Source organism: Rhinichthys klamathensis, unplaced genomic scaffold, assembly GCF_029890125.1.
Source record: "Rhinichthys klamathensis goyatoka isolate OS25496 unplaced genomic scaffold, OSU_Roscu_1.1 h1tg000123l_1, whole genome shotgun sequence".
NCBI lineage: Eukaryota > Metazoa > Chordata > Actinopteri > Cypriniformes > Leuciscidae > Rhinichthys > Rhinichthys klamathensis.
The window spans coordinates 4,491,348-4,504,089 of record NW_026606660.1 but is presented as its reverse complement, the minus strand read 5'-3'; the positions used below and the strand labels follow the sequence as shown (position 1 = coordinate 4,504,089).

At 45.0% G+C, this 12,742-nt stretch overlaps 1 protein-coding gene across 1 annotated transcript in view; it reads right to left on the bottom strand.

Moving 5' to 3' along the window:
* The window catches only part of zmp:0000001267 (b(0,+)-type amino acid transporter 1), a 65,856-nt gene that overhangs the window by 39,949 nt on the left and 13,165 nt on the right, over positions 1-12,742 (bottom strand). The window lies entirely within an intron of this gene.

The window sequence follows — 12,742 nt, the reverse complement described above, 5'->3', positions numbered from 1 at the left end:
ACCGTTCAACTGCTGTGCAATAAATCATCAAGCAACAGAGCTGTCTAATCATTTCTGCAAGATTGCATCACACTGAAATATGGTTTTCAGGAATGATCTGAATAAGGATAGATACATGCTTCATGAATTTATTTGATCAGCATTCTATTTATTTCCTATTTTATTATTATTATTTTCACAATTTACAATAATGTCTTCTTCTGATATATGAATAATGTGTTCAAGAATGGCATTTGTCTATTTCAAATATTTAAACAATATATTTTGGCACTGATTGCAACAATTGAATAATATTGGGCACATAGATTAGAGGTAACAAATGTATGGTTCATTCTATAAATGGCGCACGTTTCATATTAACAGAAAAGTCCAAAAGCATTATGATTTCTCAATGAAATTACTATTGGTTTCAGTTTACATATTTAATAATTGTTTACATACTTCATCAGTGTAACATATCTAAGTTGGGTTTCCATGTTTGTTGGGTTTCCATGTTTTATGGGGACATTTCATAGACATGATTGTTATACTGAACATTCTATCCCCTAAACCTTCCCATCACAGAAAACTATCTGCATTTTTACATAAAAACCCCCCACAATTTTGTATGGTTTATAAGCTTATCGCAATCTTATTCATCATATTGCAATCTTTGTGGGGACATTTTGTCCCCATAATGTAGGGTATAACTGAACCACATACAGTACACAGTCTCTGAAGGTTAAAATAAAAACTAATCTATTGCAAATAATTAATTATCCTCAGAGGACACAGTTACACAGTTTATGGCCATGACAACTATGTCATCCAGGAGTTGGCTCAGCAGGGTAATATAGTTGACAATTTAACCATTTTGATGTTTCAACAGTAGGTCTTGTATGGCCAACCATCTGGTTTTCTTGACCAGTTAACCACAAATTTGAATATATACCAACATAGTTGATATAGCAAATCAATATAATGCAACATACCTAATCAATATACTCCTTGATGATAGGTTATTGTAGATAAACTATTAAAATAAAAAATGCTGGTCGCATGGTGTTGTGAAAAAAAAAATAGTTTCAGGGTTATGTACAATCAATAACGTCTCGGTTACATATGGCAACCCTCGTTCCCTGAGGGAGGGAACGGAGACGTAGGTCAGACTGACCAATAGGAATCTCGCTAGAGAGGCCAATCTACTTCGAGTGAAACTAAAACAAGCCAATGCACATTGGCGTGCAATCATTTGCATCAGCTGTGCAGCCCCGCAGCGCGGGTATTTAACGAGCAGCTGTTGTGATTGCACACTAGTTTTTTGCTGAGGAGCCAAACCTGAAAAAGCTGGCCGCCCCCGGCGGGCGGCAGCAGATGTGGCGACGGGACCTACGTCTCCGTTCCCTCCCTCAGGGAACGAGGGTTACCATATGTAACCGAGACGTTCCCTATCGGTCAGTCACTACAACGTAGGTCAGACTGACCAATAGGAATCCCTACCAAAGCGCCACAGCTGCTGCACCCCATCCAGCGCCCCGTGCAAGCCTCTACACCTTCTTGCCTGGAAGGACGATAGGAGGAGGCTTTACATAGAGTGTATCTGTCACTGTTGTTCCGTAATAACCCATACAGTGAGATTATTGGATAACACTGGGAAAGCGTGCCCTTTCTATTTAGGAAGGAGAACGCTGCGGAAGCCACTTCTTCAAAGAGTTATGTGGAAATACATATGGACTAACCCGAAGGTTGTACTGCATATGAATAAAGGGAACTTAGCCCAAGGGAAAGACACGGGCTTCCGACTTAGGAGCAGCCGTGGAGAATATACACATATGGGATCCCCGTAGGGTCACACATATGGAACCCAGCCCAGATCCGGCTCTCAGGGATTCAGCGGATAAAGGCCTGGCACCGGACGCTCCGCCATGTCCTGGGCCGAGGGGTTTTGGAGGACTCGACAGGTTTTTCACTCTGGAGCAATAAGGGTGCACAGTAGGGTGCAGCAAGCCGACAGAGCCGGGCCTCTCGGTGCTTCTACCCGTTTAGGGTGAGAACACGGGAGGAGACCGGCTCTACACGTAGGCTATAATATCTAGCGAACGTGTTAGGTGTCGCCCAGCCCGCAGCTCTACAGATATCTGTTAGCGAGGAGCCACGTGCCAGCGCCCAGGAGGATGCAACGCCTCTCGTGGAGTGTGCATGCAACCTGAGCGGGCAGGGCACGCCTTGTGCTTGGTAAGCCAAGGCGATGGCATCCACTATCCAGTGGGCCATCCTCTGCTTGGAGACAGCCTTTCCCCTCTGCTGGCCTCCGTAACAGACAAAGAGCTGGTCTGAGGTCCTGATGCTTTGAGTTCTGTCCACGTACAGTGGGTACTCAACCAGAATAATACTTTTACCGCCGCCGCTACCGCGGCGGTAAAATTCTGGTGTGTATTTGTTGCCTTTTACCGCTAAGAGGCGCTACAATTACAGACTTTGAAAAGTGTCAGTTTATTCTCTCTATTGCGTAATCTGCCGCAGTACCGCTGCTCATTGAGAGCGATTGAAAGCTGGTAACAGATGATTTCAAGTGAAACTTGTAGTTAAACGAATTCATAATCACAATAGACCTACTGAAATTAAATTGAATAAATAGTGAAAACATTTCAACATAAAACATTGCAACCGAAACATATTAGGCTATCAATGAGGGTTTAGAAGTGCATAAGACAATAATTAACAGCGTTCTGACGATAGCTCAGCGGTTAACGCAATAACATGAGCCTCACTACGCTTCAAACGATCTGAGATCGAATCTTAGTGGAGCCAATTTGCTGTTGGCCGAATTCGTTTATATTTTACCGTTCTTGATGCTTAAATAGGTAACTGTTTTGTTAGCGAGTTCATTAACTGTTTACTTATGTAAAGTCAAGAGTTTTGTTTAAATTATCAATGGCACATTACAACATAAATTTGCTACATTCCAGTAGAGCCGCTGCACGACAAAACTGATGAGGGAAGATTAGCTGATCGCGTCAGAAAATGAAAATAACGAAGCTTGTCTTTAATCTGCTAAATTATTGTTTTGTGAATCATTCACGAAATTGAGGTGATAGACAGTGATACCCGCCATAGCAACGGAAGAAATTTTTCAAAACAGATCCATAAATTGAACAAATCAGAAAAGATTGATTTTGTTGACTTGGCTACACAAAATAACAGACTAGTATTGCTTTCAATATAAAAACAAATGAAAATGTAAAAGAACACTAAAATTAATTAAGTTTGAAACCCCATCGCACATTTTTAAGGTTTAAATAAAGTGGGACAGTTTATTTGTTTAACAGCTGGTTGCATTGAGTTTAGAGTTTATTTCCTTTGCGATGCAAAATAAGAAACACAGAATCTTATTCTTGCAACATTTTAAATTTGTATTGCCAAAGAAATTGCAGCTTAATTAAACAATTAAAACAGTACAAAACGACATAAATTAAGAACATGCGTTTTTCTTTGCCTCTTTCTTGCGCTGGATCTCTTTTTAGCAAAGTTTATTTTGTCTCCCTCCAAAAAAAAAAAAAAAACCTGTAACAAATTATTTTGCCTTTGTTGCTTCAAAGACACAGCATGCCTTGTTGAATTCACTTACAATAAAACGAGGTTGAATTAAAGAGCTCTTTATCTGCTTCGTTTCGTCAACAGTTAATATTTAGATAATGCCAGATTGTTGACAATCATACACACTGCTTCAAACATTCTAAAACTCTATAAAAACGGTTGAAACAACTGGATTGAACACTTTAATTTAAATTTTGTGTGAAAAACTTTAAATACAAAAAATACACTATATTTATAATTAAATAAGATGTAGGGCCTACATTTGGACACATCGAGAGATTTTTCCTTAAAAGAATTTAGCCTTTGTCTACTCATTGGGCTGGCTATCCGACATCTTCATATGAAAGACGAACATTAACACCTATTGTGCACGCACGATAAAGCCACTGTCCCTCCAAACCCCCACAGGCTCTCTGAATCTGAGACTGACTTAAAACAAGAAGTCGCAATTCACACTTGAAACCGCTATTAGACATTAGCATTTGGCTATTAAAGTGTTGATAATGAAGGAATTAAATAATGTGAGCTACATGTAGTGATATTTCTGTCATGAAACTTTATTACTAAATATTTAATTTCAATAATATTCAATTTCAATAAGTTTTTCTTTTTTATTCAAATAAATCTCGAACCACAGTGCTTCGTTGTGCTGCTGTTAAACTAAATAACATTTATAGAATAATTATGAACTTAAATGAAACAATAGCGCAACATTTCGACAAATAAATTATTTGATTTGTTTTTACATTTTAATTCAGGGCGATTTAGCCTATTTAATTAGAGCGAGATTTTCCCCTTGCCTTGTCCTTTCCTCATTTCTAAGCGCTCACATAGTTAAACATGTTTAAGTAGATCCTCTGTACCTCTCAGTTTCAGATGGTTTACATAAATCAGATAACATTTATTAAATATTTAGACATTTAAAGGCTTTAGACATGAGCTGAGGCAAGTGGCTTTCGGTTCAGTTTTGTGACGAGCAGTTCCCGGAGACAGAGACGACAGCTAAAATGTTGTTAGCCTAATATGAATAAAAGTTTACTAGTAGCCTATTAAGTTATTTTAGCTGTTATGAGAAAAATAAATCCAAGTGAACGCGCCGCCGCGTTTGTCGAACACTAATTCAACATGCCAGAATAAAACCCGACTTTAGAACAATAGCGACACTCGACGTGATGTGCCAAAACACTTAATTATAAACTTCAATATTTCATTCAAAATAATCTCAAAACGCTTTGTGACATTTTGAAAAGCCGTGCGTAGGGCCTACATTAAGGCCACTGGAACCACGAACGTAGGCTACTGTAACTGAAACGCTGATTTTGATTTTATTGTTTGTCGTTTAAACCTGCCTGTTGCATATCTTTATTTTATATATTTTATATGGTCTATTGGTGAAGTAGCCTAAGCCTATTAGCACTGATTAGTGCGGAGGAAGGGGGTGGGGGGTTAAAATAATTCAGCAGAAGCAGGGATGTTTAGACCAGAAGGAAATCCCCGTCTCCCCTGGCAAATCGCACTTTGCTTAAAACCATGTTTTAAAAACTCAATGTAGGGAATCCAAAAAACAGGCTATATAGGCCTATAGGCTATATATATATAGGCTATATATATATATATATTTTTTACAGAACTGCTTTTGAAATTACGATTGGTATTAGATGTTAAGTCATGGATACTATTTGTTCCAGTGTAAAATGGAAATGCATGGCAATTTTATTTTATAATATAAGCAAAAACTAGGCCTATATGGTGCATAACAGACTTTTAGAACTAGACAAATCTCTCTGCATTAATAATGGGATATAAAATGCATTAATAGGCTAATATAAAATTGACAAAAGTCCATGTTTGTGCGGGATTTGAACCCGTGTCATCTAAATGATTGAATCGTAAGTTCTTCCACTCGGCCATGAATTTAGGCTACTTACTGTGAAATGCCCAAACATTTGTTTCTCCAGTGTGTTCGCTCACATGAGCGAGAAAACGTTTTATCGTTAGCATATTAGACCTTTTACTGTTTTAAAAGATGATATCTTATCTGTATGACCAAAAATTACGGAGTAGGATAGCTTCTATCCTAGAAAGTTATTTTAGCTGTTATGAGAAAAAATAAATTCAAGTGAAAGCGCCGCCGTGTTTGTTGAACTCTATTTCAACATGCCAGAATAAAACCCGACTTTAGAATAATGCGTAGCGCCACTCGGCGTGATGTGCCAAAACACTTAATTATAAACTTCAATATTTAATTCAAAAACATCTCAAAACGCTTTGTGACATTTTGAAAAGCCATGAATGTATTAAGGCCACTGGAACCAGGATCGTAACTGAAACGCGCTGCATGTTATCTCTCAATACAGGAGCAGAAGCGCCGGTTCAGATTTTATTGTTTGTTGTTTAAACGTGCGTGTTGCATATTTTAAATATATATATATATATATTTGATATGGTCTATTGGTGAATTAGGCAAAGCATTGATTACTGGGGGGAAATCCCCCACCAGCATATCGCACCTTGTTACACAATGTTTTTAAAAACGTAGCCTATGGAACCCCATGAAGTTTTTTTTTTCTTTCTGTTTTTTTAACAGAACTGCTTTTGAAATTACGATTGGAATTATTATACAGATTGATATAAATTCAGTCAATCTGTTGGATAATATTTGTTCCTTTGTGTAAAATGGAAATGCATGGAATTGTATTTTATAAATAGGCTACCGTGTTGGACAGGATTTGAACCCGTGTCATCTAAATTATTGAAACCTAAGTTCTACCACTCGACCACAACTTTTCTCACTGAGAATTTCCCAGAAGTTCGGTAGTTCAGCAGTCAGTGCGCGCACACGAGAGAAGCGCTCTTCAATCCTCTCATTCCTCAATAGTTTAGCGTCATTGCACCTAATTGCGAGAGAGGCCTATTTTAACTTTTGATTCATAAAATGTTCTGCTCTAAAAGTTTGTTATATTCTGTTTAAATGTAGCCTACTTTTACTTTACGTTTTTTTTTAGTTTAATTTAACTGAATCTGTTAGCCTATAGGTTAAACTATTTATATTTTTATTATTATTTTTTTTTGTTCTAAAGGTTTGTTCTATTCTCTTTCGTTTGTTTATTTTTATTTAATTTTTTACATATTCAATCAGTCTCAACTATTTCATCCTTACTGTTAATTGACATTAGCCCGTTTCAAAATGCGGCAATTGCGGCTGTTTTGCTAAATGCCCCTTTGCGCCACCTGGCGGTCATTTCGCGAAGGACTTTGAAATGCGACTAGTTTATTTTTGCCGCGGTGGATTTGCCGCGGCACGAGTCGCGGCGGTAATAGGCATTCTGGTTGAGTACCTACTGTACGCAGAGCGCTCGTGGACGGCGCCCGTGCTGAAGTGATGGTGTTAAGTACCTCAGGGGGTAAGTCACCTAGAACCTCCGCGTCCCGTCCAGGGACCAGAAATGGAGTTTCCAGAGGTCTGGACGTGGGTGCCATAGGCTGCCCCGTCTCTGAGTCAGAAGATCCTTCCTCAGAGGATTGGGCCAGGGAGAGACTGTCACAAGGAGCATGAGTTCTGGGAACCAAGTCCGGGTGGGCCAACAGGGAGCCACCAGAAGGACCTGCTCCTCGTCCTCCCTGACTTTGCACAGTGTCTGTGCAAGTAGGCTCACTGGGGAAAATTGCATATTTGCGGAGGCCCCAGGGCCAGCTGTGAGCCAGTGCGTCCGTGCCGAGTGTTCCCTCGGTCAGGGAGTAAAACAGCTGGCAGTGGGAGGTCTCTGAAGAGGCAAACAGGTCTACCTGAGCCTCTCCGAACTCTCTCCAGATCAGCTGAACCACCTGGGGGTGGAGTCGCCATTCTCCCGGAAGCACAGCTCGTGATAGCTCGTCGGCCACACGGTTGAGCACACCGGGGACATACATGGCTCGAAGCGACCTCAGATGCTTCTGACTCCAGAGGAGGAGATGGCGGGCGAGTTGCGACATGCGACGGGAGCGTAGACTACCTTTTCGGTTGATGTACGCAACGGTCGCTGTGTTGTCCGTATGGACCAGTACGTCCCTGCCCTGTAGCGGCCTTTTCAAGCGGCTCAGAGCGAGATGTACTGCTACCAACTCGAGGCAATTGATGTGCCAATGCAGTTGGGGAGCCGTCCACACCCCTGACACTGCATGCCCGTTGTACGTGGCACCCCAGCCGGTGGCGGAGGCACCTGTGAAAACCACAGCATGCCTGGAGACCTGTTCCAAGGGGAATCCTGCCCGAAGGAACGAGAGGTCTGACCACGGGCTGAAGGTCTGGCGGCAGGCCGGTGTGATTGCCACCCGGTGAATGCCGTGATGCCACGCCCATCTCGGGACTCGGCCGTGAAGCCAGTGCTGAAGCGGTCTCATATGAAGCAAGCCGAGCGGAGTTACCGCTGCTGCCGCTGCCATATGCCCCAGGAGCCTCTGAAAAAATGTCAGTGGGACCGCCGTCCTGCCTTTGAACGTGTTCAAGCAGTACAGCACCGACTGAGCGCGCTGCTCTGTGAGGCAAGCTGTCTGTGCGACCGAATCCAACTCCATACCGAGAAAAGAGATCCTCTGCACAGGGGCGAGTTTGCTCTTTTCCCAGTTGACCTGAAGGCCCAACTGGCTGAGGTGCGTGAGCACGAGGTCCCTGTGTTTGCATAACTGATCTCGAGAGTGTGCTAGTATGAGCCAGTCGTCGAGATAGTTGAGGAGGCGAACGCCCTGTTCTCTCATGGGAACAAGGGCCCCCTCCGTGACTTTCGTGAAGACACGGGGAGACAGGGACAGCCCGAAGGGCAGGACCTTGTACTGATATGCTCGACCCTCGAACGCAAAGCGCAGAAACGGCCTGTGTCGAGGAAGAATCGAGACATGAAAGTACGCGTCCTTCAGGTCGATCGCTGCAAACCAATCTTGGGGACGGATGCATCCGAAAATGCGTCTCTGCGTGAGCATTTTGAACGGTAGCTTGTGGAGGCTCCGATTCAAAACTCGCAGATCCAAGATCGGTCGTAACCCACCACCTTTCTTGGGCACAATGAAGTAGGGATTGTAGTGCCCTGACCTCATATCGGCTGGAGGGACCGGCTCTATCGCGTCCTTCGCCAGCAGGACTGCGATCTCCGCACGCAAGACATGGGCATCGGCTGCTCTCACAGAGTGGATGGCCCGAAACTTGGGGGGACGCCGGGCGAACTGAATCGCATAGCCGAGCCTGATGGTCCGAATGAGCCAACGAGACGGACTGGGGAGCGCTAACCAGGCTCTCAGAGACCGTGCAAGTGGGACCAAAGGGACCGTAGGCGTACCCGGAGTGGGGCAGCGAGATGGAACGCAGGGACGCGGTTCGGGAGGCTCTCTCTGGAAGGCGGCCCGTAGCGGGGTCTGTGTGTGCTGTGCAGCACTTACCTGGTTCCACGGGGCAGGAGGTGCAGGAGGCGGCTCGGTGGCGTTCTCGAACTGCACACTGCTGCTCACTGGCGACAGAGGAGGCGGATGAGAGTGGTGAGGATTCTGTCCCCCAACCTCTTCGGACCCAGAGATGGTAGAAACTGCTCTTTTATTGAAAATTTGGGTACCGCTGGTTTTAAGGCCAGCGGCGGAACACAAACAGAACAAAACAAAAGATTTTCCACCCGGCCCTCTTCCGGGGGAGGGAACGATGCAGTCATCGTCTCCTGGAGAGCAGTCCCTTCCATCTCCGGGTCGCCCGTCCTAGGGCCGCTTACCCCTGGCTTTGCCGCCCCTCTTGGCGGGGGCCTGGACGGGCGGGGCGCCCTGCCTGCGACTGGCTCCACGGCGCCGCTTAGGTGGAGGCTGCTGCTGCGGTGCGGGAGCAGGGGCAGACGCAGGAGGACGCCCTCGGCGACGAGCAGACTGAGGTGCCGCAGGCGGTGGGGTGGAGGCAGCAGCTGGCCGCCGCGGCAGGATGTGTCTGATGGCCTCCGTCTGCTTTTGTACAGCCGAGAACTGCTGGGCGAAGTTCTCGACCGCGTCGCCGAAGAGGCCGGTCTGGGACACAGGGGAGTTGATAAACCGGAGTTTGTCAGACTCCCTCATGTCAGCCAGACACAGCCAGAGATGGCGTTCCTGGACCACCAGGGTGGACATCGCATGACCCACCGACCGCGCGGTCACCTTCGACCGCGCGGTCGAAGTGCCTTGGCCTGATGGACCTGCAGCAACGCCATGGCGTGCATGGCAGAGGCAGCTTCCCCACAGGCCTTGTAAGCCTTGCCGGTTAAATCCGACGAGTACTTACAGGCCCGGGAAGGGAGACACGGTTCTCCACACCAAGTGGAGTTAGGGCACAGTTGCATAGCAACGGCCCGTTCCACTGGCGGGATGCGCGTGTATCCCTTAGCCGCCCCGCCATCAAGGGTGGTGAGGGAGGAGGAGCCACCTGAACGGTTTCTGGCAGTAAAAGGTGCCGTCCACGTCCCCGTAAGCTCCTCATGCACTTCCGGGAAGAAAGGCACTGGGGTGGGTTGCTGAGAACCAGCGCACGCCACCCCGAGATACCAATCGTCCAACCTCGAGGGTTCGGGACACGGTGGAGGATTCCACACGAGCCCGACCCCGTTGGCGGCCCGGGAAAGCATGGCCATCATCTCCGGGTCCGTCTCAGGCACCGCTGGCACCCCCGAAGGAGGCAGTGGTGCCGAGTCGTCGTCCGCAGAGAGGTCTGACCCACCCTCCGATGCAGCGATCGACATCTGGTCTTCACTGGGAGCCCCAAAGGAGACAACCGGTACACACCTCGAGGATGGTCCAGCTTTCTCCAATGGAGGCTCAACTGGCTGCGGAGCATGAGAGGGATGAGGGCTCCTAGGGGGTTGGTTCCCCGAAGGAGATGCGCTCACCGTAATCCTCAGGTCACCCGCGCCACTGCCCGAAGCAACCCTCTGAGGAGGATTGGATCGAGGCAGAGGCACGGGGACTCCGCCCCTTTGCAGGAACAAGAGTCTCGACCGTAGCTCCACGATGGTCATCTTCCCACAATGGGTACATGACTCATCCACAAACGCTGCCTCAGCGTGTTTAATGCCCAGACACACGAGGCAGCGTTTGTGACCATCCTGTGAGCCCAGGTAACGACCGCATCCAGAAACACACAGATAGAAAGTCATCTTTAAAAAGACGCTCTCTATCTGTGTTTGCTCTTTTAGGGACTACTCTCACTAGTGCTGAAGCACGCAGGGGAACAGTCACCGCGAACACAGACGGGAATGTGCACCCGTCTGTGCGCCGTCTCTCTCTCTCGCTGGCAGGTCTTACCGGCTGTGAGAACAGCCTTTGAGCGCTGAACTGCGCACCTTACCAGCTGTTAAAACAGCTTTTTGAATTTGCTCAAAAAAAAAAACACAAAACAAAAAGACAAAGACAGAAGAGAGAGGACAAGACTGCTCGCGCTGCCGTGCTGTAACGCCCGCACCCGAGAGATCCAACGAAGAGGCTCGTAGAGTCACACTCTGTAGATGAAGCATGAAGCGTTTGGCTCCGAAGCAAAAAGCTAGTGTGCAATCACAACAGCTGCTCGTTAAATACCCGCGCTGCGGGGCTACACAGCTGATGCAAATGATTGCACGCCAATGTGCATTGGCTTCTTTTAGTTTCACTCGAAGTAGATTGGCCTCTCTAGCGAGATTCCTATTGGTCAGTCTGACCAACGTTGTAGTGACTGACCGATAGGGAACTGCAATTTTTGCAGACAAAATAAAATATCTTAAATTTAAACTAAATCGAAAAAAAAAAAGTCTGAAGCATTTTAGATTTAAGAAATGAATATAGATAATTTAATATAATGTTGACTCAAAAAATTTTTTAATCATTAATTAAAAAAAAATCATTAATTTTGAACTCAACACCCACTCACTTCAAAAACGGACACTGCAAGAAATTAATTTAAAAGAACATCAAGGTAATTTCAAGCAAACTGAAACAAAACATGTTTCTCTCTTATTTGACACACTTTTAGAGCTTTCATAAAGGCTGCGTTTACACTTGGCATTAACATGCGACCTGTATCCGGATGTTGTCCATGTCTTGAATACATTTGCAAAGAGGCATTAATCGTCTCTGATTAGTTTATTGAAGAACCACACGGAACAACTGCATTCAGCTTGTTTACATAAGCATTCTCTGTACTCGTCTAACGCTATCACTATAGCTTTCAGTACTCATTGAGTCTGTGGACTGGATATAACATCACAACTAAATAGGTAATTTACAATACCCTGACACCTTCCCCTTTTAGTACAATACTTCAGGTTCCAATTCTGGTTACCTTATGTCTAAAACTCCATATTTCAGTAACCTTACATAACAAAGATGACTATTTATTTAAATCTCTAGAACTCACTTACCAGAACATATTTTCATTAAACACAACATTACTCTGTCTTTGCAATCATTTGTCAGGTTCTTAATTTCCACAACAAATGACAGAATATTAATTATTATGTTCAGGAATAACCAAGCCTGGTCATATAACACACAAAAGACATTGTTACCGACAACATATTTTCACGCTCTTTTCATTAATCCAACCGCTCAACTGGCCTGATCTGGTGACATTATGTTTCTTTGCAATTGTCTCTGCAAATAAATCAGAGTCTCTATGAAGTTGAGCTCTCTGTGGTGATTGTTCTGAACCCTCCATTGTCTTTAAAGTAGTTCCCGGAACTCCGTCATGCAGCAACTGAAAATGTCTGCGATTTCTCCGTTTCTCTCCCCCCTCTTCGTTGAAAACTTCATATGACCTTGGAGTTGTGCTCTCTGTCAGCACCGTCGCAGGCCCTTTCCATTTAGATTCGTTATCCAGTTTTAACAAGACTGAATTCCCTGGCCTGAGAACAGGTAAGTCCTTTGCACCATGTCGTCTGTTAAAGTAGAACGCTTGCTTTTCTTTTGCTGCTTTGTCTTTCTCTTTCACACTTGATTTGTTTGGCCACTTTGGTCTCAGATTTTTTGGTAAGGTGGGTAGAGTAGTATGGATTTTTCTTCAATTCCGCTGGACTGACCCCTGTAGAGGAGGTGGGTGTGGCTCGGAAACACATGAGTGCCATCAACGGGTCATCTTGTTTCAGAATGCGCTTCGCTGTCTGAACTGCCCGTTCTGCATGTCCGTTACCTTGTGGATTATGCGGACTCGATGTAATGTGCT